Here is a 4,810-nt window from a genome sequence, read left to right as displayed (position 1 = left end):
CTCTCCTCATCAGCTCACTGGCTGTAGTTGACAGCAGCTGGAGCCAGTGGCTCAGGCAATAAGGAAGGAGAGTCACCGTAGAGTCGATGCTCTTGTGCACATCGATGGATCAAGAGGGGGCTCAAGTAAGTATTGGGGGCTGCGGCACACAGGTTATTTTTATTTTATTTTTTATCTTCATGCATTCTATGCGTGAAGATAAAAAGCCTTCAGTGTGCAGCAGCGCCCCCCCTAATAATTACGTGAGCTCCCTCTCAATCCAGCGATTTTGCACAGAAGACTTAACTTTCCAGGACTCCCCCCTGCGTATTGGCTGAGACACACATCAGGCGCCTGCTTCTGTAAAAGTCAATAAGCCAATGAGGAGAGAGAGAGTGGGGCAGGGCAGGGACTGGGCTCCGAGTCTGAATGGGCACAGCTTGGGTGCCCCCAGAGCAAGCGACAGGTGTGTGTGTGTGTGTGTGTGTGGAGGGGGACCTGAGAAGAGGATTGGGGCTGATCTGTGAAAAACCATTGCAGAGCAGGCAAGTATAACATTTTGTATTATTATTTTTATTTTATTTTTTAAAGGAACAATATTACAGACTTTAACAGAAAGACGCAGCAAACAAAATTATATCAAAAATGATTACAAAATAACAGATAAAACCATTAAGAGCAAAAGCTCATGTATAAATATAAGCCGTTGGCCAGGCTATGTTGGCTTGTACTGTTCTGTCAAGAACTCAACGTGTTTCACAATCTGCTTCCTCAGGACCGTTATATCTAAACAGACAACAGTAGGCATGCCCTCCAGCATAACGGCTGATGCTAAGCAGGAGATGAGTCTTGTAGATATCTGGTCGAAGTGGAGTCAGGCTGTGTGCTATGAGAGATGCTTTAAGAAAACAACAGACCATATTAAGTGGATATTTTCTAATGCATTGATACTGGGAACATTTTGCACTACTCACCCAGGAAGGATAACATTTTGAGGACACCCTGTGAGCTGATTGGCCTTATTGACTATGGAGAGATTCTCTATCAGTGCATAGAATGTTATTTCATGATTTGATCTCGCTATTTTCTTTGTACCTCTTTCCATTAGACTTGGGGCGAGACCCCTTATTCTCCATTGATAATCTCTAAATCTTCTAATTGTTGAGGGTATAATATAAAACATGAGCTACATCTGCATTATGCATGGCATACCATTACTCAACCTAAACTGGAGGGCATGCCTACTGTTGTTGGTTAAGATATAATGGTCCTGGGGTAGCAGATTACGAAACACGTCACCCTCCTGACACAACAGTACAAGCCAACATAGCATGGTCAATTGCTTATATTTATACATGAGCTTTTGCTCTTAATGGTTTCATCTGTGTTATTTTTGGGGGCGATGTAGTGGTTAGCACCCACACCTAGCAGTAAAAAGGGTCGCTGGTTCGAATCCCAGACACTACCTACCTGGAGTTTGCCTGTTCTCCCTGTGCCCCCATGGGCATCCTCCGGGCACTCCGGCTTCCTCCCACACTCCAAAGACATGCAGGTAGGTTAATTGGCTTCTGTCCAAAATTGGCCCTAGTATATGAATGGGGAACTTGGATTGTGGGCTCCTTGAGGGTAGGGACCGATGTGTGTGATGCACAATGTACAGGAATTGGGACCATTGTAGACACTCAGGATGGACTGATGTCTTTATTCAACCTTACTATGCATTTTAACAAAAATTTTGTAATAAATCATTTTTGATATTTTGGTTGCCAGTCCATAAAATTGCTCCTTTTGCTAAAATCTATTTTGATGGGGTATCTAAAAAAGAAAAAAAAAAAAAAACATTGTGTACACACACACACACACACCTTCTACTGGATTTTAATTTTTTTGTTAAAAATAACAAACGAGACTTTAGTATCACTTTAATTGCAGTAGATCTCTCATCAACTGCTACCTAAAAAAAAAAAAAACAATACAAATCCTGTGCTATAAAAAAAAAAAAAAGAATTCTAGACACGGATACCAAACAAAAATAGTTTAATTCTCAAAAGGAGGAAAAAGAACAAAAAAAAAACAAAAAACAAAAAAAAAACAAAACACAATATACAGATTCTATAAAGAGCAAACTGAACAATCATATAGGACCCATGCTAATAGGGTCATTAAAGCCCAACTTTACATCTGCCGTGCATCTCACTTCATCGCGAGGAGGAGGAAAAGTATACAAATCAAAGGAAAATCATAAAACAAAGCCAGTGAAATGGTTATTTGTATGCATTTTATGTGATTATGATACAGAGCACACACTATGACTTGCTAAAATACATTAAAGGCCCAGTGTTCAAAATTTATACTATCTGCATTGCATCTAACACCCAGGATGCATTGACGGAATCTGATTGGCTGCCACAAACAACTTACTTTTCATACAGGAAACCTTGCTTGCTATAACCCCCACAGGTTCTTCACCCAGGTTTAGTTTTAGTATAGAAAGCTTTCCCATAAAATAAACGTACCCCAAAAAGCGAGTCCCCATTACCACAGGGTCAGGAGCTTTTCTCATTAGCATCCCAACCCCCCCTCCCCCTCCCGGTCACACCGGTGCAGCTTTGAAATCCTGCTATATTAGTGCGATTTCAAAGCTGTCTAGCAGTGCAAACTGCACTGCCTTTTTCATTGTGGGTTGCGACTCCATACAACAGAACTCAAGTCGCAATGATATTGGCAATGTGTGAATGGGGGCTAAAGCAGGTCTGGCATCAAAAAGCACAGTTCACTTGCTGCTAACCGCCTGGCCACACATAAAAAAAAAAAAAATAATAATAATAATAATCAAATCAGTATATACACAAATATACCTTGTTCCTGTCCTCTGTGCCTAGGCAAGAGTGGCACCATGGGGCTTCCAGATGGATCGGAAAGGAAAGCTGGGGATCCCAAATCTTGAAAGAAGATATCTATTCTATAGATGTAATACCACATTTCTACACAGGGTGGGGCTGATTGAGCAGACTTTGCATTTTGATGGAAAGCCCTCTTTAAAGCAAAAAACGCCAGGATCTCCCCCACATCACCCACCAATTTTTTTTTTTAAACCCCCGATACATACTTCTATATCTTAATGACTTTTTGCCAGCCACGCCCCATTACATCAACCCCTGGCTTATTCCGCTTTTCATCTGGTAACAGTTGGGGGTAAGCATTCTTCCAGGACTGAGCAACAACCTCAGTCCTGGAGTATTATGAGCCCAAGCAGCGTGATGGCGCGCCCCCCCTGGGGGGTAGTTGTGTTTAGCATAGGCTGGGCTCAATGGATAGAATGTCAAAGTGGTGTTTTGCCCCGAAGAAGACTTCGGGCACCGGGCTAAGCAGGAAGTCTGGGTCAGCGTTGGAAGGTAAAGGGGGTAAGTGAAGCTTTTTTTTTTTAATACAGAAGGAGAGGGGGTGGGGGGAATCCAATAATGGAGAATATATATATATATATATATATATATATATATATATATATATATATATATATATATATATATATATATATAAAAACTTTGGTAGATACTTACACTTTAAAGAGGATCTTCATCCTCCATGACATGTTGCCCCCCATCCACCCCTCAAGCCCACCTCTGCACATACTGGGTATTTATTTTTTCCATTTATTTACATTTTTGATTAAATAAAGCTCTGGCCAGCCTCCTTAAATTGTGAAGTCGGATTGGCTGAGCTGGAACAGATCTCCATATGCTGTACGGTCAACAGATTTCTTATGGTGGTCAACCAATGGAACCATGTAGAAGGTGTAAGCACCTTATCCCATTCTGGGGGAAGGTGGTCCTCCCTATCCAGCTGCCAGGCAGTGGACTCCCTGACATCAGAAAGTACTTATGTAGTCTTCACAGCTAATGTAAAGCTCTTCAGAGGGACCATGCTTTTACTTGGTTTACACATTTACGAATCGCTACGAATCGCATTCGAATCACACAGGAAGTGCTACACATTACTGTGGAATTCACATGCGATTCAATATGGCAACATTCAAATTGCATCAAAGTAGTGCATGCAATTAAAGGCGTGTAGTTAAAGGAGAAGTACAGCCAAAGCTCGTTTGGCTTTATATCTCCTATGGATCACAGGAGTGCAGTTTGTTCTGCACTCCCGTGACACGTTTTCGGCAGACAGCGGGCTGAAGTCTGCTCCTGCGACTGACCGCACAGAGCCAGTGCAGGCCCGGGAAAGATCACAACCATATGGTCGTGATCCGCCCACAAGCCTGGACCAGAGTTGGCCTCAGTCTCTCAGCGAGCCGCTAGGAGCCTCTGAGCCAACTGCTGCTGCCCCCTCCACAGCCCGGCTCTCCAGTGAGCACCGGGAATCAGAGCAGACAGCCGGTGACTGACAGTCACCGGCTGTCTGCTCAGGGAGCTGACAGCGATTGACAGCATTTGATTGCTCAGTTCTCAGTTGTAAAGCTGGCGGAGGACAGATGCTGCATCCACCTAGGGAAGTACGATTCCAAAAAATAGAAAAAATAAAAATAAAAAATCATTCCCATACTTCCCTTTAATAGATCACAAGGACAGTGCGATTTTGAATCCGGGTGTGGGAAACGCATGGATCGTGGGTTTCCAGCACTACTCCAGGTCCTAACCCAATACTAAAACTCAACCTGTGGGTGACCAAACATTTGACCTCAACACGTGACAACAGGCACAAAAGGATGGCATGTGGCCTTGCCCTTCGCATTCATGATTGACATTACTAATCAGAGCTACAGAATCGACAGCATCCCGGAGTTCTACGCTTCACCTTATTCTGCCCCATTTTTCATAAATAA

The 4,810-nt window shown here is 42.9% G+C and overlaps 1 protein-coding gene across 1 annotated transcript in view; it reads right to left on the bottom strand.

Moving 5' to 3' along the window:
• Positions 1 to 1,999: 1,999 nt before the first annotated feature.
• PPP1R11 (protein phosphatase 1 regulatory inhibitor subunit 11) overlaps positions 2,000 to 4,810 on the bottom strand; it is a 17,748-nt gene continuing 14,937 nt past the window's right edge. Inside the window, exon 3 of the mRNA XM_077484757.1 lies at positions 2,000 to 4,810. This exon is cut by the window's right edge and continues 884 nt beyond it. The gene's annotated coding sequence lies outside the window, so the exon portion shown is untranslated.

The sequence above is a fragment of the Lithobates pipiens genome, unplaced genomic scaffold, assembly GCF_037356315.1.
Source record: "Lithobates pipiens isolate NorthernLeopardFrog02 unplaced genomic scaffold, aLitPip1_a1.2 Scaffold_1, whole genome shotgun sequence".
Classification (NCBI taxonomy): domain Eukaryota; kingdom Metazoa; phylum Chordata; class Amphibia; order Anura; family Ranidae; genus Lithobates; species Lithobates pipiens.
The sequence above is the reverse complement of the archived record's forward strand: the minus strand, read 5'-3'. Positions and strand labels throughout refer to the sequence as shown.